Source organism: Oncorhynchus mykiss, unplaced genomic scaffold (assembly GCF_013265735.2).
Source record: "Oncorhynchus mykiss isolate Arlee unplaced genomic scaffold, USDA_OmykA_1.1 un_scaffold_298, whole genome shotgun sequence".
Lineage (NCBI taxonomy): Eukaryota > Metazoa > Chordata > Actinopteri > Salmoniformes > Salmonidae > Oncorhynchus > Oncorhynchus mykiss.
In genome coordinates this window covers 41,301-62,379 of record NW_023493748.1, presented here as the reverse complement: position 1 = coordinate 62,379, position 21,079 = coordinate 41,301, and the positions used below count along the sequence as shown (strand labels likewise).

Genomic DNA, 21,079 nt, shown 5'->3' with positions numbered 1-21,079 from the left:
GCTATCACTATCACTATCACTACTCACCTGTCTACCTAGACCAGCTATCACTATCACTACCCACCTGTCTACCTGGACCAGCTATCACTATCACTACCCACCTGTCTACCTGGACCAGCTATCACTGTCACTACCCACCTGTCTACCTAGACCAGCTATCACAATCACTATCACTACTCACCTGTCTACCTAGACCAGCTATCACTACCCACCTGTCTACCTAGACCAGCTATCACAATCACTATCACTACTCACCTGTCTACCTGGACCAGCTATCACTATCACTACCCACCTGTCTACCTGGACCAGCTATCATTACTGCCTCTGCCCACCTCTCTACCTAGACCAGCTATCATTACTGCCTCTCCCCACCTGAACCCACCTGACTACCGAGACCAGCTATCATTACTGCCCCATTAACCCACCTCTACCCACCTCAACCTACCTCTGCCAAAGATATGCCAGCTAGCCACTCACCCCCCCTCTATTCCTGCCACGGTTGGATGGTCCGGTCCTTGGTTCCAGTCCAGAAGCAGCTCCAGGGCTGTACCATTAGTGACCAGCGGGGGATGGTGTTCTCTGCAGGCCAACGTTTACCAGACGCTGCCGCCGCTGGGCCGTGTAGTCATCAATCTGGATTCAGCTGGCGAAGATATCCCCCCTACTAACACAGAGCGAGAACGCAGAAACACACACACACACACACACACACACACACACACACACACACACACACACACACACACACACACACACACACACACACACACACACACAGAAACACCGACACACACACACACACACACACACACACACACACATACACACACACACACACACTCTCACACACACACACACACACACACACACAGAAACACCGACACACACACACACAGAAACACCGACACACACACACACACACACACACACACACAGAAACACCGACACACACACACACACACACACAGAAACACCGACACACACACACACAGAAACACCGACAAACACACACAGAAACACCGACAAACACACACACACACACACACACACACACACACACACACACACACACAGAAACACACACAGAAACACAGACAAACACACACACACACAGAAACACCGACAAACACACACAGAAACACCGACAAACACACACACACACACACACACACACACACATTACACACACACACACACACACACACATATTACACACACACACATTACACACACACACACTGAGTAACACACTCTCTCTTTCTCTCTGCCTCCCACTTCTGCCAGCCACTGCAGTAAATTATCTCACATTTGATCAATGAAAAGCCTGGTTGTCTTGGCTGTGTGTGTGTCTGTGTGTGTGTGTGTCTGTGTGTGTCTGTGTGTGTGTGTGTGTGTGTGTGTGTGTGTGTTTGTGGTGTCAGCACACAGGAAAGGTACTGCAGTGATTGGTGAAGTCATATCTGTGGGAAGCAGAGTGAAGAGTTGAGGTGTCTCTAGTGACGGGTCAACCCAGTATATATCACATCTCCTGTGTGTGTGAGAAGGGGGGGGGGTCAACCCAGTATATATCACATCGCCTGTGTGTGTGAGGGGGGTCAACCCAGTGTATATCACATCTCCTGTGAGGGGGGGTCAACCCAGTATATATAACATCTCCTGTGTGTGTGAGGAGGGGGGGGGGGGGGTCAACCCAGTATATATCACATCTCCTGTGTGTGTGAGAAGGGGGGGGGGGGGTCAACCCAGTATATATCACATCTCCTGTGTGTGTGAGGAGGGGGGGGGGGGTCAACCCAGTATATATCACATCTCCTGTGTGTGTGAGGGGGGGGGGGGGGGGGGGGGGGGGGTCAACCCAGTATATATAACATCTCCTGTGAGGGGGGGGTCAACCCAGTATATATCACATCTCCTGTGTGTGTGAGGGGGGGGGGGGGTCAACCCAGTATATATCACATCTCCTGTGAGGGGGGTGGTCAACCCAGTATATATCACATATCCTGTGTGTGTGAGGGGGGGGGGGGGGGGGGTCAACCCAGTATATATCACATCTCCTGTGTGTGTGAGGAGGGGGGGGGGGGTCAACCCAGTATATATAACATCTCCTGTGTGTGTGAGGAGGGGGGGGGGGGTCAACCCAGTATATATCACATCTCCTGTGTGTGTGAGAAGGGGGGGGGGGGTCAACCCAGTATATATCACATCTCCTGTGTGTGTGAGGAGGGGGGGGGGGGGGTCAACCCAGTATATATCACATCTCCTGTGTGTGTGAGGGGGGGGGGGGGGGGGGGTCAACCCAGTATATATAACATCTCCTGTGAGGGGGGGGTCAACCCAGTATATATCACATCTCCTGTGTGTGTGAGGGGGGGGGGGGGGGGTCAACCCAGTATATATCACATCTCCTGTGAGGGGGGTGGTCAACCCAGTATATATCACATATCCTGTGTGTGTGAGGGGGGGGGGGGGGGGGGGTCAACCCAGTATATATCACATCTCCTGTGTGTGTGTGAGGGTGGGGGGGGGGGGGGGTCAACCCAGTATATATCACATCTCCTGTGTGTGTGAGGGGGGGGGGGGGGGGTCAACCCAGTATATATCACATCTCCTGTGTCTGTGAGGGGGGGGTCAACCCAGTATATATCACATCTCCTGTGAGAGGGGGGGGGGGGGTCAACCCAGTATATATCACATCTCCTGCGAGGGGGGGGGGGATCAACCCAGTATATATCACATCTCCTGTGAGGGGGGGGGGGGGTCAACCCAGTATATATCACATCTCCTGTGTCTGTGAGGGGGGGGGGGTCAACCCAGTATATATCACATCTCCTGTGTGTGTGAGGGGGGGGGGGGGGGTCAACCCAGTATATATCACATCTCCTGTGAGGGGGGGTCAACCCAGTATATATCACATCTCCTGTGTGTATGAGGGGGGGGGGGGGTGTCAACCCAGAATATATCACATCTCCTGTGTGTATGAGGGGGGGGTCAACCCAGAATATATCATATCTCCTGTGTGTGTGAGGGTGGGGGGGGTCAACCCAGTATATATCACATCTCCTGTGTGTGTGTGAGGGGGGGGGGGGGGTCAACCCAGTATATATCACATCTCCTGTGTGTGTGTGTGGGGGGGGGGGTCAACCCAGTATATATCACATCTCCTGTGTGTGCGAGGGGGGGGGGTCAACCCAGTATATATCACATCTCCTGTGTGAGAGGGGGGGGGGGCGGGGTCAACCCAGTATATATCACATCTCCTGTGTGTGTGTGTGATGGGGGGGGTCAACCCAGTATATGTAACACTGCCTGTGTGTGTGTGAGGGGGGGGGGTCAACCCAATATATATAACATCGCCTGTGTGTGTGGGGGGGGGGGCACAGTCTCCCTCCACAAGCCTCCAGCCTCCCTCCACCGCCCACCTACCTCGAGGGCTGGTGTGCCCAGAGAGAGGAAGTGGGAGCTGGGCTATCAGGGCTGGGCAGGGCCCTGGGCCGCTGCCAAACTCTGGAGGTGTGAGCGAGCCAATAGGGGAGGAGAAGGGAGGGCCAGGGGAGGGAGTGGGCAAGGAGCCAGCTTCCCCAGGCGAGAGAGGTCAGCGCTGGGGAGACGTCTCCAGGGATGCAGGGAGAGACAGTGGAGCAGGAGGAGAGAGGCAGCAGAGCACAACGCACCACAGCTACAGAGAATGAACAAACACTCAGAGACAGAGAGAAAGAGGGAGTTGACTTTATAGAATGTGGAAACACTCAAAATATATGTTTGTTACAGTGTTTGAAAGTGTGTGCGTGTGGGTGTGTGTGTGAGTGAGTGTGTTTGTGTGGGTGTGTGTGAGTGAGTGTGTTTGTGTGGGTGTGTGCGTGTGGGTTTGTGTGTGAGTGAGTGTGTTTGTGTGGGTGTGTGCGTGTGGGTTTGTGTGTGAGTGAGTGTGTTTGTGTGGGTTTGTGTGTGAGTGAGTGTGTTTGTGTGGGTGTGTTTGTGTGGGTGTGTGTGAGTGTGTGTGTGTTTGTGTGGGTGTGTGCGTGTGGGTTTGTGTGTGAGTGAGTGTGTTTGTGTGGGTGTGTGCGTGTGGGTTTGTGTGTGAGTGAGTGTGTGTGTTTGTGTGGGTGTGTGCGTGTGGGTTTGTTTGTGTGTGAGTGAATGTGTGTGTTTGTGTGGGTGTGTGCGTGTGGGTTTGTGTGTGAGTGAGTGTATTTGTGTGGGTGTGTTTGTGTGGGTGTGTGTGAGTGTGTGTGTTTGTGTGGGTGTGTGCGTGTGGGTTTGTGTGTGAGTGAGTGTGTTTGTGTGGGTGTGTGCGTGTGTTTGTGTGGGTGTGTGCGTGTGGGTTTGTTTGTGTGTGAGTGAGTGTGTTTGTGTGGGTGTGTGCGTGTGGGTTTGTGTGTGAGTGAGTGTGTGTGAGTGAGTGTGTTTGTGTGGGTGTGTGTGAGTGAGTGTGTGTGAGTGAGTGTGTTTGTGTGGGTGAGTGTGTGTGTTTGTGTGGGTGTGTGCGTGTGGGTTTGTGTGTGAGTGAGTGTGTTTGTGTGGGTGTGATTGAGTGAGTGTGTTTGTGTGGGTGAGTGTGTGTGTTTGTGTGGGTGTGTGCGTGTGGGTTTGTGTGTGATTGAGTGTGTTTGTGTCAAATCAAATCAAATCAAATTTTATTGGTCACATACACATGTTTAGCAGATGTTAATGCGAGTGTAGTGAAATGCTGGTGCTTCTAGTTTCCGACCATGCAGTAATATCTAACAAGTAATCTAACAATTTCACAACAACTACCTTATACACACAAGTGTAAAGGAATGAATCAGAATATGTACATATAAATATATGGATGAGTGATGGCCGAACGGCATAGACAAGATGCAGTAGATGGTATAGAGTACAGTATATACATATGAGATGAGTAATGTAGGGTATGTAAACATTATATAAAGTGACATTGTTTAAAGTGACTAGTGATACATTTATTACATCAATTTTTCCATTATTAAAGTGGCTGGAGTTGAGTCAGTGTGTTGGCAGCAGCCACTCAATGTTAGTGGTGGCTGTTTAACAGTCTGATGGCCTTGAGATAGAAGCTGTTTTACAGTCTCTCGGTCCCAGCTTTGATGCACCTGTACTGACCTCGCCTTCTGGATGATAGCGGGGTGAACAGGCAGTGGCTCGGGTGGTTGTTGTCCTTCATGATCTTTATGGCCTTCCTGTGACATCGGGTGGTGTAGGTGTCCTGGAGGGCAGGTAGTTTGCCCCCGGTGATGCGTTGTGCAGACCTCACTACCCTCTGGAGAGCCTTACGGTTGAGGGCGGAGCAGTTGCTGTACCAGGCGGTGATACAGCCCGACAGGATGCTCTCAATTGTGCATCTGTAAAAGTGTTTTTGTTGTGTGTTTTTGTGCGGGTGTGGGTGGGTTTGTGTGTGTGTGTGTGTGTGTGTGTGTGTTACGGTTGCAACAGTCAATCCACTGTGTGGTCAGAATGTGCTTCAGGACTAGCAGCCTAGAGAGAGAGAGAGAGAGAGAGAGAGAGAGAGAGAGAGAGAGAGAGAGAGAGAGAGAGAGAGAGAGAGAGAGAGAGAGAGAGAGAGAGAGAGAGAGAGAGAGAGAGAGAGAGAGAGAGAGAGAGAGAGAGAGAGAGAGAGAGAGAGAGAGAGAGAGAGAGAGAGAGAGAGAGAGAGAGAGAGAGAGAGAGAGAGAGAGAGAGAGAGAGAGAGAGAGAGAGAGAGAGAGAGAGAGAGAGAGAGAGAGAGAGAGAGAGAGAGAGAGAGAGAGAGAGAGAGAGAGAGAGAGAGAGAGAGAGAGAGAGAGAGAGAGAGAGAGAGAGAGAGAGAGAGAGAGAGAGAGAGAGAGAGAGAGAGAGAGAGAGAGAGAGAGAGAGAGAGAGAGAGAGAGAGAGCTAAAAGGTAAAACATCTTAAGTTAAACCAAGAGCGTCTGTCAGACTCACTCTGTGAAAACAATTAGAACTAAACTTCTCAATACCCAATGTCCTCGGCGTGTGTGTGTATGTGTGTGTGTGTGCACGTGTGTGTGTGTGCGTGCGTTATGACTCACTGCTGAACACAGGTGCTCCACTACTCCTGCTGTTCCCAATCACATATCTACAGCTGGGATCTGTCCCCACATCGCACCCGGTTCTGTACAGACACAGGTCAGCAGATGTTATCGTAGGTGCAGCTAAATGTTTGTGTTTGTAGCTCCAGCAGTAATACCTAGCAATGACAACAACACACACATAATCCAGATACTAAACATGTTGTCTGGGGTGAGCCATCGCTAGAATACAGTCTAACGTGGGTTAAACAGTATGGTGAGCCATCGCTAGAATACAGTCTAACGTGGGTTAAACAGTATGGTGAGCCATCGCTAGAATACAGTCTAACGTGGGTTAAACAGTATGGTGAGCCATCGCTAGAATACAGTCTAACGTGGGTTAAACAGTATGGTGAGCCATCGCTAGAATACAGTCTAACGTGGGTTAAACAGTATGGTGAGCAATCGCTAGAATACAGTCTAACGTGGGTTAAACAGTATGGTGAGCCATCGCTAGAATACAGTCTAACGTGGGTTAAACAGTATGGTGAGCCATCGCTAGAATACAGTCTAACGTGGGTTAAACAGTATGGTGAGCCATCGCTAGAATACAGTCTAACGTGGGTTAAACAGTAGGGTGAGCAATCGCTAGAATACAGTCTAACGTGGGTTAAACAGTATGGTGAGCCATCGCTAGAATACAGTCTAACGTGGGTTAAACAGTAGGGTGAGCCATCGCTAGAATACAGTCTAACGTGGGTTAAACAGTAGGGTGAGCCATCGCTAAAATACAGTCTAACGTGGGTTAAACAGTATGGAAACATTATTCAAGTCACCAGTGTTCAAGGACTCTATGTCCACAGGGCAGCATGCTCTAAGGTTCAGGGCAGGGTACTGGGGGGAGGCTAGTAACAGTGACTAAGGTTCAGGGCAGGGTACTGGGGGGAGGCTAGTTACAGTGACTAAGGTTCAGGGCAGGGTACTGGGGGGAGGCTAGTAACAGTGACTAAGGTTCAGGGCAGGGTACTGGGGGGAGGCTAGTAACAGTGACTAAGGTTCAGGGCAGGGTACTGGGGGAGGCTAGTAACAGTGACTAAGGTTCAGGGCAGGGTACTGGGGGGAGGCTAGTAACAGTGACTAAGGTTCAGGGCAGGGTACTGGGGGGAGGCTAGTAACAGTGACTAAGGTTCGGGCAGGGTAATGGGGGAGGCTAGTAACAGTGACTATAGTTCAGGGCAGGGTACTGGGGGGAGGCTAGTAACATGACTATAGTTCAGGGCAGGGTACTGGGGGAGGCTAGTAACAGTGACTAAGGTTCAGGGCAGGGTACTGGGGGGAGGCTAGTAACTGTGACTAAGGTTCAGGGCAGGGTACTGGGGGAGGCTAGTAACAGTGACTAAGGTTCAGGGCAGGGTACTGGGGGAGGCTAGTAACAGTGACTAAGGTTCAGGGCAGGGTACTGGGGGAGGCTAGTAACAGTGACTAAGGTTCATGGCAGGGTACTGGGGGGAGGCTAGTAACAGTGACTAAGGTTCAGGGCAGGGTACTGGGGGGAGGCTAGTAACAGTGACTAAGGTTCAGGGCAGGGTACTGGGGGGAGGCTAGTAACAGTGACTATAGTTCAGGGCAGGATACTGGGTGGAGGCTAGTAACATGACTATAGTTCAGGGCAGGGTACTGGGGGGAGGCTAGTAACAGTGACCAAGGTTCGGGGCAGGGTACTGGGGGGAGGCTAGTAACAGTGACTATAGTTCAGGGCAGGGTACTGGGGGGAGGCTAGTAACAGTGACTATAGTTCAGGGCAGGGTACTGGGTGGAGGCTAGTAACATGACTATAGTTCAGGGCAGGGTACTGGGGGGAGGCTAGTAACAGTGACTATAGTTCAGGGCAGGGTACTGGGTGGAGGCTAGTAACATGACTATAGTTCAGGGCAGGGTACTGGGGGGAGGCTAGTAACAGTGACCAAGGTTCGGGGCAGGGTACTGGGGGGAGGCTAGTAACAGTGACTAAGGGTCAGGGCAGGGTACTGGGGGGAGGCTAGTAACAGTGACTAAGGTTCAGGGCAGGGTACTGGGGGGAGGCTAGTAACAGTGACTATAGTTTAGGGCAGGGTACTGGGGGAGGCTAGTAACAGTGACTATAGTTTAGGGCAGGGTACTGGGGGGAGGTTAGTAACAGTGACTAAGGTTCAGGGCAGGGTACTGGGGGAGGCTAGTAACAGTGACTAAGGTTCAGTGCAGGGTACTGGGGGAGGCTAGTAACAGTGACTAAGGTTCAGGGCAGGGTAATGGGGGAGGCTAGTAACAGTGACCAAGGTTCAGGGCAGGGTACTGCGGGAGGCTAGTAACAGTGACTAAGGTTCAGGGCAGGGTACTGGGGGAGGCTAGTAACAGTGACTAATGTTCAGGGCAGGGTACTGGGGGAGGCTAGTAACAGTGACTAAGGTTCAGGGCAGGGTACTGGGGGAGGCTAGTAACAGTGACTAAGGTTCAGGGCAGGGTACTGGGGGAGGCTAGTAACAGTGACTATAGTTCAGGGCAGGGTACTAGGGGAGGCTAGTAACAGTGACTAAGGTTCAGGGCAGGGTACTGGGGGAGGCTAGTAACAGTGACTATAGTTCAGGGCAGGTTACTAGGGGAGGCTAGTAACAGTGACTAAGGTTCAGGGCAGGGTACTGGGGGAGGCTAGTAACAGTGACTAAGGTTCAGGGCAGGGTACTGGGGGGAGGCTAGTAACAGTGACTATAGTTCAGGGCAGGTTACTAGGGGAGGCTAGTAACAGTGACTAAGGTTCAGGGCAGGGTACTGGGGGAGGCTAGTAACAGTGACTATAGTTCAGGGCAGGGTACTGGGGGGAGGCTAGTAACAGTGACTAAGGTTCAGGGCAGGGTACTGGGGGGAGGCTAGTAACAGTGACTAAGGTTCAGGGCAGGGTACTGGGGGGAGGCTAGTAACAGTGACTATAGTTCAGGGCAGGGTACTGGGGGGAGGCTAGTAACAGTGACTAAGGTTCAGGGCAGGGTACTGGGGGGAGGCTAGTAACAGTGACTATAGTTCAGGGCAGGGTACTGGGGGAGGCTAGTAACAGTGACTAAGGTTCAGGGCAGGGTACTGGGGGAGGCTAGTAACAGTGACTATAGTTCAGGGCAGGGTACTGGGGGAGGCTAGTAACAGTGACTATAGTTCAGGGCAGGGTACTGGGGGAGGCTAGTAACAGTGACTATAGTTCAGGGCAGGGTACTGGGGGAGGCTAGTAACAGTGACTAAGGTTCAGGGCAGGGTACTGGGGGAGGCTAGTAACAGTGACTAAGGTTCAGGGCAGGGTACTGGGGGAGGCTAGTAACAGTGACTATAGTTCAGGGCAGGGTACTGGGGGAGGCTAGTAACAGTGACTAAGGTTCAGGGCAGGGTACTGGGGGGAGGCTAGTAACAGTGACTATAGTTCAGGGCAGGTTACTAGGGGAGGCTAGTAACAGTGACTAAGGTTCAGGGCAGGGTACTGGGGGGAGGCTAGTAACAGTGACTAAGGTTCAGGGCAGGGTACTGGGGGGAGGCTAGTAACAGTGACTAAGGTTCAGGGCAGGGTACTGGGGGGAGGCTAGTAACAGTGACTAAGGTTCAGGGCAGGGTACTGGGGGGAAGCTAGTTACCTGCCCTGAACTATTTAACAGTCTGATGGCCTGGAGATAGAAGCTGTTTTTCTGAATATTGGTTCCAGCTTTGATGCACCTGTACTGACCTCGCCATCTAGATGATATTTGGGTGAACAGGTCTTGGATCGGGTGGCTGAGGTCCTTAATGATATCCTTGGCCTTCCTGTGACACCGGGGGCTGTAGTTGTCCTGGAGGGCAGGCAGTGTGCCCCCCGGTGATGCGTTAGGCTGACCGCACCATCTCACATGTCTCCTGCGTTTGTGGACGGTGCGATTGCCATACCAGGCGGTGATACAGCACGACACGATGCTCTCAATGGTGCATCTGTAGAAGTTAGGGGCCGAGCTGAATTTCTTCAGCCTCCTGAGATTAAAGAGGTGCTGTTGCTCCTTCTTCACCACACTGTCTGTCCCTCAGTTAACCTGGTATACATAGTGGGAAAGGTTCAGCATAATTCAGACAGTCTGTGCTTCTAAGTGTTTGCAGTGCGTGATTAGGAGGGGATGGATGGTGTTTTCAGTTGCCTGAGCTGCAGAGAGGAAGTGCCTGTGATTCCAGACAGTCTGTGCTTCTAGGTGTTTGCAGTGCGTGGTTAGGAGGGGATGGATGGTGTTTTCAGTTGACTGAGCTGCAGAGAGGAAGTGGCTGTGATTCCAGACAGTCTGTGCTTCTAGGTGTTTGCAGTGCGTGGTTAGGAGGGGATGGATGGTGTTTTCAGTTGACTGAGCTGCAGAGAGGAAGTGGCTGTGATTCCAGACAGTCTGTGCTTCTAGGTGTTTGCAGTGCGTGGTTAGGAGGGGATGGATAGTATTTTCAGTTGACTGAGCTGCAGAGAGGAAGTGCCTGTAACTCCAGACGGGGTCTGTGTGTCTGTGTGTAACAACATATGGCTGGATGTTAATGGCAGTATTTGAAGACTCAGGGGACTGCATGGGTCGTTGCATACCTCCCCAATCCCCCCCCCCCCCCCCCCATTCCTCCAGCCAGTTCTACAGTTCAGCCTCCAGCCCCATCCTCCTCCCCATCCCCCCCCATTCCTCCAGCCAGTTCTTCAGTTCAGCCTCCAGCCCCATGAAATCTCCTGACTCCACTGGCCTCTTTTCTATGGCTTGGGTCGGTGGCTGGATTGGTCATATGAGATTCAGGGGAGACAGGGAGGGGGAGAAGTGAAGTCTGTTTGGGGACATTGTTTCAGCTGTTGTGACAAGGCCAGGACAGTCATGATGAGGAGGGGTGAGGGAGGTGAGGAGGGGTGAGAGAGTAGAACAGGTGGAGGACTTCTGTCACCTTCCATCATTACTTTTCTCTCTCTGTATATCTCTATTTCCCTCTCTCTCTCTTTCTCTCTGTATATCTCTATTTCCCTCTCTTTCTCTCTCTCTTTCTCTCTGTATATCTCTATTTCCCTCTCTCTCTCTTTATATCTATATTTCCCTCTCTCTCTTTCTCTCTGTATATCTCTATTTCCCTCTCTCTCTCTTTCTCTCTCTCTTTCTCTCTTTATATCTCTATTTCCCTCTCTCTTTCCCTCTCTCTTTCCCTCTCTCTCTTTCTCTCTCTTTCTCTCTGTATATCTCTCTTTCTCTCTCTTTATATCTCTATTTCCCTCTCTCTCTCTTTCTCTCTCTCTTTCTCTCTTTATATCTCTATTTCCCTCTCTCTTTCCCTCTCTCTCTTTCCCTCTCTCTCTTTCTCTCTCTCTTTCTCTCTGTATATCTCTCTTTCTCTCTCTTTATATCTCTATTTCCCTCTCTCTCTCTCTTTCTCTCTCTCTTTCTCTCTCTCTTTCTCTCTATATATCTCTTTCTCTCTTTTGCTCTCTCTCTTTCTCTCTTTCTCTCTGTATATCTCTATTTCCCTCTTTCTCTTTCTTTCTCTCACTCTCTTTCTCTCTTCTCTCTCTCTATTTCTCTCTGTATATCTCTATTTCCCTCTCTCTTTCTCTCTTTCTCTCTCTCTCTTTCTCTCTCTCTTTTGCTCTCTCTCTTTCTCTCTGTATATCTCTCTTTCTCTCTCTCTCGCTCTCTCTCTCTCTTTCTCTCTGTATCTCTCCCTCCTCTCTCTCTCTTAACCCTCTCCCTTGTTCTCTCTATTCCTCTCCTTCTTTCTTATCCCTCTCCCTTGTTCTCTCTATTCCTCTCCTTCTCTCCTCTTCTTCCCTCTCATGAGTGGGTTTCTGACCACGTGGTGAGAGGGATGACTCTGCTCTGTAGAGGGTGTGTGGGGTGCTGAGGGGTGAGGGGTGAGGGACAGAGGGGGTGTGTAAGATGAGAGTGTGTGTGTGTGTGAGCTGTGTGTGGGGTCAGCTCCTTACCCACTCTCAGCTTGTTTGGGGTGAGAGTGTGTGTCGGGTCAGCCCCCTGACTCCCTAACACTTCACCCTCTCCCTAACCTGGAGATAACCTAGCATTAACCTAGCCCTAGTTTTAATCTAACCTAGCATTAACCTAGCCCTAGTATTAATCTAACCTAGCATTAACCTAGCATTAACCTAGCCCTAGTATTAATCTAACCTAGCAGTAACCTAACCTAGCATTAACCTAGCATTAACCTAACCCTAGTATTAATCTAACCTTGCATTAACCTAGCCCCAGTATTAATCTAACCTAGAATTAACCTAGCCCTAGTATTAATCTAACCTAGCATTAACCTAGCCCCAGTATTAATCTAACCTAGCATTAACCTAGCCCCAGTATTAATCTAACCTAGCATTAACCTAGCCCCAGTATTAATCTAATCTAGCATTAACCTAGCATTAACCTAGCATTAACCTAGCAGTAACCTAACCTAGCATTAACCTAGCATTAACCTAGCCCTAGTATTAATCTAACCTAGCATTAACCTAGCATTAACCTAGCCCTAGTATTAATATAACCTAACATTAACCTAGCATTAACCTAACCCTAGTATTAATATAACCTAACATTAACCTAGCAGTAACCTAACCTAGCATTAACCTAGCCCTAGTATTAATCTAACCTAGCATTAACCTAGCCCTAGTATTAATCTAACCTAGCATTAACCTAGCATTAACCTAGCAGTAACCTAACCTAGCATTAACCTAGCCATAGTATTAACCTAACCTAGCATTAACCTAGCATTAACCCAGCCCTAGTATTAATCTAACCTAGCATTAACCTAGCAGTAACCTAACCTAGAATTAACCTAGCAGGAACCTAACCTAGCATTAACCTAACCTAGCATTAACCTAGCCCTAGCAGTAACCTAGCCTAGCATTAACCTAGCAGTAACCTAACCTAGCATTAACCTAGCATTAACCTAGCCCTAGTATTAATCTAACCTAGCATTAACCTAGCATTAACATAGCCCTAGTATTAATCTAACCTAGCATTAACCTAGCCCTAGTATTAATCTAACCTAGCATTAACCTAGCATTAACCTAGCAGTAACTTAACCTAGCATTAACCTAGCATTAACCTAGCCCTAATATTAATCTAACCTAGCATTAACCTAGCCCCAGTATTAATCTAACCTAGCATTAACCTAGCCCTAGTATTAATCTAACCTAGCATTAACCAAGCCCTAGTATTAATCTAACCTAGCATTAACCTAGCATTAACCTAGCAGTAACTTAACCTAGCATTAACCTAGCATTAACCTAGCCCTAATATTAATCTAACCTAGCATTAACCTAGCCCCAGTATTAATCTAACCTAGCATTAACCTAGCCCTAGTATTAATCTAACCTAGCATTAACCTAGCAGTAACCTACCCTAGCATTAACTTAACCTAGCATTAACCTAGCATTAACTTAACATTGCATTAACCTAGCATTAACCTAGCATTAACCTAGCGTTAATCTAACCTAGTATTAACCTAACCTAGCATTAACCTAACCTTGCATTAACCTAGCATTAACCTAACCTTGCATTAACCTAACCTAGCATTAACCTAACCTAGCATTAACCTAACCTAGGATTAACCTAACCTAGCATTAACCTAACCTAGTATTTCCAGCGGCAGTCAGCTACTGTGTAGAAGCCTTACTGCTGAACTGGGAAAGCCCATCATGTTTCTCAGCATGTTTTAGAGTCTCTCTACTTTTCCACACTCTGTTCTAGTATGTTACTCTAGTAAACAGCTCAACGCACCACCAGATATGCAGACATTTGCTACCCTGTCTGTCACACCTGGAACCGTATAAAACGATGTGTTAGTTTCCTCTAGTTTCCTCAGTCCTGACTCAATACTGAACACAATGCTAGTTCTCTCTCTCCTTCTCTCTCTCTCTCTCTCTCTCTCTCTCCTCTCTCCCTCTCCTTCTCTCTCTCTCTATCTCTTTCTCTCTCTCTGTCTCGCTCTCTCTCCTCTTTCTCTCTCTCTCTTTCCCCACCCCTCTCTCTCTCTCTCTTTCCCCACCCCTCTCTCTCGCTCTCTCTCTGTCTCTCTCTCTGTCTCGCTCTCTCTCTGTCTCTCTCTCTCTCTCTCTCTCTCTCTCTCTCTGTCTCTCTCTCTCTCTGTCTCGCTCTCTCTCTCTCTCTCTCTCTCTCTCTCTCTCTCTCTGTCTCGCTCTTGCTCTCGCTCTCCCTCTTTCTCAGTCCCCCCCTCTCCTCTTTCTCCTTCCTCCTCTGTCTTCCCGCCTCTCTCTCTCTCTCTCTTTCTCTGTCCCCCCCCTCCTCTTTCTCCTTCTTTCACTGTCCTCCCGCCTCTCTCTCTCACTGCCATTCTCTCTCTCTCTGCATCTCCCCCTTTCCCAAAAGTTTGTGGGGAGCAGAGCTCTTGCGAGTCGATTCGCCACGAGCCTCAGCAATCCAACGAGCATGACGGGAAAATGACAGCTTGATTTATGAAGGCGCTATAAGTAGCCACGTTGCCTGCTGCTTGGGACTGGACAGGGAGGGAGAGAGGCAGAGAGGGAGGGAGGGAGGCAGGGAGGGGGGAGAGAGGGAGGGAGGGAGGGAAAGAGAGAGGGAGGGGGGGAGGTAGGGAGGCAGGCAGGGAGGGAGGCAGGGAGGGGGGAGGGAGGGAGGGAGAGAGGGAGAGAGGGAGGGGGGGAGGGAGGGAGGCAGGCAGGGAGGGAGGGGGAGAGGGAGGGAGGGGGGAGGCAGGGAGGGGGGGGGGAGGAAGGCAGGCAGGGAGGGAGAGAGGGAGGGAGGCAGGGAGGGGGAGAGAGAGAGAGGGAGGGAGGCAGGGAGGGAGGGAAACCCTACATCGGACCCACAATGCCTGAGCCCTGGTGAAAACACATGGCCAGGAGTAAAGACAGAGAGAAGGGAAGGATGGAGGGAAGTATAGAGAGAGAAGGGAAGGATGGAGGGAGGTATAGAAAGAGAGGGAGATAGAGAAGGGAAGGATGGAGGGAAGTATAGACACTCAGCCAGGATGCCTAACCTGGCACTGTATCAACTAGTAATCAATTAAAACATGCAGGTCTCCAGGGCTGGGACAGGACAGGAGAGGAGGTGGTTTGGACTAGAGGAGGGGAGAAAAGGGGAATGAGAGGAAAGATGTATGGTGATGGGAGGTGGATAGGTGGGAGGAGAGAGTTTAGGTAAAGGGATGAAGAGGGAGGATGAGAGGTCTGGTGATGGGATGAAGAGGGAGGTGAGGCGGATGAGAAGGTTGGAGTAGTTTCTTGGGACTGCCCTCTGCGCCGAAAAACAGTTTCAGCCAAACAGTCAGTCAGTCAGCCTCTCTGTTTCTCCAGCCAGCCTCTCTGTTACTCCAGCCAGCCTCTCTGTTACTCCAGCCAGCCTCTCTGTTACTCCAGCCAGCCTCTCTGTTACTCCAGACAGTAATCCTCTCTGTTACTCCAGCCAGCCTCCCTGTTACTCCAGCTAGCCTCTCTGTTACTCCAGCCAGCCTCTCTGTTACTCCAGCCAGGCTCTCTGTTACTCCAGACAGTAATCCTCTCTGTTACTCCAGCCAGCCTCCCTGTTACTCCAGCGAGCCTCTCTGTTTCTCCAGCCAGATAGCCTCTCTATTACTCAGCCAGCCTCTCTGTTTCTCCAGCCAGATAGCCTCTCTGTTACTCCAGCGAGCCTCTCTGTTTCTCCAGCCAGATAGCCTCTCTATTACTCAGCCAGCCTCTCTGTTTCTCCAGCCAGACAGCCTCTCTGTTACTCCAGTCAGCCTCTCTGTTACTCCAGTCAGCCTCTCTGTTACTCCAGACAGGCAGCCTCTCTGTTACTCCAGCCAGCCTCTCTGTTACTCCAGACAGGCAGCCTCTCTGTTACTCCAGCCAGCCTCTCTGTTACTCCAGACAGGCATCCTCTCTTTTACTACAGTCAGCCTCTCTGTTACTCCAGACAGACAGCCTCTCTGTTACTCCAGCCAGCCTCTCTGTTACTCCAGACAGGCAGCCTCTCTGTTACTCCAGCCAGCCTCTCTGTTACTCCAGCCAGCCTCTCTGTTACTCCAGTCACCCTCTCTGTTACTACAGTCAGCCTCTCTGTTACTCCAGACAGTCAGCCTCTCTGTTACTACAGTCAGCCTCTCTGTTACTCCAGACAGGCAGCCTCTCTGTTACTCCAGCCAGCCTCTCTGTTACTCCAGACAGTCAGCCTCTCTGTTACTACAGTCAGCCTCTCTGTTACTCCAGACAGGCAGCCTCTCTGTTACTCCAGTCAGCCTCTCTGTTACTCCAGACAGGCAGCCTCTCTGTTACTCCAGCCAGCCTCTCTGTTACTCCAGCCAGCCTCTCTGTTACTCCAGCCAGCCTCTCTGTTACTCCAGTCAGCCTCTCTGTTACTCCAGTCAGCCTCTCTGTTACTCCAGTCAGCCTCTCTGTTACTCCAGCCAGCCTCTCTGTTACTCCAGACAGGCAGCCTCTCTGTTACTCCAGCCAGCCTCTCTGTTACTCCAGTCAGCCTCCCTGTTATGCCAGTCAGCCTCTCTGTTACTCCAGCCAGCCTCTCTGTTACTCCAGACAGTCAGCCTCTCTGTTACTACAGCCAGCCTCTCTGTTACTCCAGTCATCCTCTCTGTTACTCCAGCCAGTATCTCTGTTACTCCAGTCAGTCTCTCTGTTACTCCAGCCAGCCTCTCTGTTACTCAGACAGCCTCTCTGTTACTCCAGCCAGGCAGCCTCTCTGTTACTCCAGCCAGGCAGCCTCTCTGTTACTCCAGTCAGCCTCTATGTTACTCCATCCAGCCTCTCTGTTACTCCAGCCAGTCTCTCTGTTACTCCAGTCAGCCTCTCTGTTACTCCAGCCAGCCTCTCTGTTACTCCAGTCAGCCTCTCTGTTACTCTAGCCAGCCTCTCTGTTACTCTAGCCAGCCTCTCTGTTACTCCAGTCAGCCTCTATGTTACTCCATCCAGCCTCTCTGTTACTCCAGCCAGTCTCTCTGTTACTCTAGCCAGCCTCTCTGTTACTCCAGCCATTCTCTCTGTTACTCCAGCCAGTCTCTCTGTTACTCCAGCCAGCCTCTCTGTTACTCCAGCCAGGCAGCCTCTCTGTTACTCCAGTCAGCCTCTATGTTACTCCATCCAGCCTCTCTGTTACTCCAGCCAGTCTCTCTGTTACTCCAGTCAGCCTCTCTGTTACTCCAGTCAGCCTCTCTGTTACTCCAGTCAGCCTCTATGTTACTCCATCCAGCCTCTATGTTACTCCATCCAGCCTCTCTGTTACTCCAGCCAGTCTCTCTGTTACTCCAGTCAGCATCTCTGTTACTCCAGCCAGCCTCTCTGTTACTCCAGCCAGTCAGCCTCTCTATTACTCAGCCAGCCTCTCTGTTTCTCCAGCCAGACAGCCTCTCTGTTACTCCAGCCAGCCTCTCTGTTACTCCACTCAGCCTCTCTGTTACTCCAGTCAGCCTCTCTATTACTCAGCCAGCCTCTCTGTTACTCCACTCAGCCTCTCTGTTACTCCAGTCAGCCTCTCTGTTACTCCAGCCAGTCTCTCTGTTACTCCAGCCAGCCTCTCTGTTACTCCAGCCAGGCAGCCTCTCTGTTACTCCAGTCAGCCTCTATGTTACTCCATCCAGTCTCTCTGTTACTCCACTCAGCCTCTCTGTTACTCCAGTCAGCCTCTCTATTACTCAGCCAGCCTCTCTGTTTCTCCAGCCAGACAGCCTCTCTGTTACTCCAGCCAGCCTCTCTGTTACTCCAGCCAGCCTCTCTGTTACTCCAGTCAGCCTCTCTGTTACTCCAGACAGGCAGCCTCTCTGTTACTCCAGCCAGCCTCCCTGTTACTCCAGCCAGCCAGCCTCTGTTACTCCAGCGATCCTCTCTGTTTCTCCAGCCAGTCAGCCTCTCTATTACTCCAGCCAGTCAGCCTCTCTATTACTCCAGCCAGCCTCTCTGTTACTCCAGCGAGCCAGCCTCTGTTACTCCAGCCAGTAATCCTCTCTGTTACTCCAGACAGTAATCCTCTCTGTTACTCCAGCCAGCCAGCCTCTCTGTTACTCCATCCAGCCAGCCTCTCTGTTTCTCCAGCCAGTCAGCCTCTCTATTACTCCAGCGAGCCAGCCTCTGTTACTCCAGCCAGTAATCCTCTCTGTTACTCCAGACAGTAATCATCTCTGTTACTCCAGCCAGCCAGCCTCTCTGTTACTCCATCCAGCCAGCCTCTCTGTTACTCCAGCGAGCCAGCCTCTGTTACTCCAGACAGTAATCCTCTCTGTTACTCCAGACAGTAATCCTCTCTGTTTCTCCAGCCAGTCAGCCTCTCTATTACTCCAGCCAGCCAGCCTCTCTGTTTCTCCAGCCAGCCAGCCTCTCTGTTACTCCAGACAGTAATCCTCTCTGTTACTCCAGCCAGCCAGCCTCTCAGTTACTCCAGCCAGCCAGCCTCTCTTTTACTCAGCCAGCCAGCCTCTCTGTTACTCCATCCAGCCATCTAGTCTGCCAGCCAGCCAGCCAGCCTCTCTGTTACTCTAGCCAGCCTCTCTGTTACTCCAGCCAGACAGCCTCTCTGTTACTCCATCCAGCCTCTCAGTTACTCCAGCCAGACAGCCTCTCAGTTACTCCAGCCAGACAGCCTCTCTTTTACTCAGCCAGCCAGCCTCTCTTTTACTCAGCCAGACAGCCTCTCTGTTACTCCAGCCAGCCTCTCTGTTACTCCAGACAGCCAGCCAGCCTCTCTGTTACTCCAGCCAGCCTCTCTTTTACTCTAGCCAGCCTCTCTGTTACTCCAGACAGTAATCCTCTCTGTTACTCCAGCCAGACAGCCTCTCTTTTACTCAGCCAGCCTGCCTCTCTGTTACTCCATCCAGCCATCTAGTCAGCCAGCCAGCCAGCCTCTCTGTTACTCTAGCCAGCCTCTCTGTTACTCCAGCCAGCCTCTCTGTTACTCTAGCCAGTCTCTCTGTTACTCCAGCCACATCTCTGTTACTCCATCCAGCCTCTCTGTTACTCCAGTCAGCCTCTCTGTTACTCTAGCCAGCCTCTCTGTTACTCTAGCCAGCCTCTCTGTTACTCTAGCCAGCCTCTCTGTTACTCTAGCCAGCCAGCCAGCCAGCCAGAGAGCAGGTCAGCCAGCTCTGAGAGAGACAGTTGTCCATGGCTTTGAGAAGCGGCTCTCTGACCTGTGCTGTGACACAAACATCTGATTGGATGCCAGGTAGTCATGGTGACGATTGTTCAAGAACGAAGGTGGCTGGCAAGCGAAGTAGGTAGAAAAACGCAGGTGTTTGAAATCACCACGACAACAACAACAACAACAACAACATTGATGACGATCATCAAATGAAAAAGCCGATTGACAGAACTCACCTGATTACTTTTTATTTTCCTAACAAGCAACACTGTCTGTCTTTCTTTTAAATACCACCTCTAATCAGTCTCTTTCCTCTCCAAAATAAAAGAGGGGGGAAATGGAGGGAGGAAGGGGGGAAGGAGGGCAGGAAAGCGGTGTGTGACTTTGATCTAGGTTGAGCTCCTGTAGGGAGCAGAGCAGCGCTTGGGACTGTGCCAGATTCCCCCTAGGCAGACAGCCTCTCTCTCTCTCTCTCTCTCTCTCTCGCTCTCTCTTTCTTTCTCTCTCTCTCTCTAACTCTCTTTCTCTCCCTCTCTCTCTCTCTCTCTCTCTAACTCTCTCTAACTCTAACTCTAACTCACTCTCTCTCTCTCTCTCTCTCTCTCTCTCTCTCTCTCTCTCTCTTTTCCTTTCTCTCCCTCTCTCTCTCTCTCCCTCTCTCTCTCCTCTCCTGGCTGGCTGGCAGCTAGTAGGCTTTGGTGATTATTTCTGCTGCGAGGATGAAAGAAGGCATCAGAGCTCGCAATCCACCTCCTCCCTCAGCCCCCCTCCTCCCATGCCTCCATCCCTCCTTCCCTCCTTTGCTCTGGCCAGCTGCCCACAGGGCCATGCCAGGTGATTGGGAGGTAAGGAAGGAAGGAGGGAAGGAGAGAGAGAGCCAGGAGAGGGGGCAGGGGGACAAGGGAAACAGGGAGACGAGGGGGGCAGGGGGACAGGGCAACAGGGGGACAAGGGAAACAGGGGGACAAGAGGGGGAGGAGTTGTCAAGGGGAGGTAGAGGGGAGGAGTTGTCAGGGGGAGGTAGAGGGGGAGGAGTTGTCAGGGGGAGGTAGAGGTAGAGGGGGAGGAGTTGTTAGGGGGAGGTAGAGGTAGAGGAGTTGTCAGGGGGAGGTAGAGGTAGAGGAGTTGTCAGGGGGAGGTAGAGGTAGAGGAGTTGTCAGGGGGAGGTAGAGGAGGAGGAGTTGTCAGGGGGAGGTAGAGGTAGAGGAGTTGTCAGGGGGAGGTAGAGGTAGAGGGGGATGAGTTGTCAGGGGGAGGTAGAGGTAGAGGAGTTGTCAGGGGGAGGTAGAGGAGGAGGAGTTGTCAGGGGGAGGTAGAGGTAGAGGGGGATGAGTTGTCAGGGGGAGGTAGAGGTAGAGGGGGAGGGGTTGTCAGGGGGAGGTAGAGGTAGAGGAGTTGTCAGGGGGAGGTAGAGGAGGAGGAGTTGTCAGGGGGAGGTAGAGGTAGAGGGGGATGAGTTGTCAGGGGGAGGTAGAGGTAGAGGAGTTGTCAGGGGGAGGTAGAGGTAGAGGGGGATGAGTTGTCAGGGGGAGGTAGAGGTAGAGGGGGAGGGGTTGTCAGGGGGAGGTAGAGGTAGAGGAGTTGTCAGGGGGAGGTAGAGGAGGAGGAGTTGTCAGGGGGAGGTAGAGGTAGAGGGGGATGAGTTGTCAGGGGGAGGTAGAGGTAGAGGAGTTGTCAGGGGGAGGTAGAGGTAGAGGGGGATGAGTTGTCAGGGGGAGGTAGAGGTAGAGGGGGAGGGGTTGTCAGGGGGAGGTAGAGGTAGAGGAGTTGTCAGGGGGAGGTAGAGGTAGAGGGGGAGGAGTTGTCAGGGGGAGGTAGAGGTAGAGGGGGAGGAGTTGTCAGGGGGAGGTAGAGGTAGAGGAGTGGTCAGGGGGAGGTAGAGGTAGAGGGGGGGGTTGTCAGGGGGAGGTAGAGGTAGAGGTAGAGGAGTTGTCAGAGGGAGGTTGAGGTAGAAGTAGAGGGGTTGTCAGGGGGAGGT

The 21,079-nt window shown here is 51.4% G+C and overlaps 1 long non-coding RNA gene across 1 annotated transcript; it reads right to left on the bottom strand.

The window, feature by feature from the left end:
• Positions 1–5,365: 5,365 nt before the first annotated feature.
• Positions 5,366–10,612, bottom strand: LOC118949805. The gene is made up of 3 exons (XR_005042281.1): positions 9,747–10,612; positions 6,029–6,111; positions 5,366–5,475 (listed from the first exon to the last, which is right to left on the bottom strand). It is a non-coding gene; the product is annotated as an uncharacterized LOC118949805 (long non-coding RNA).
• Positions 10,613–21,079: the final 10,467 nt, after the last annotated feature.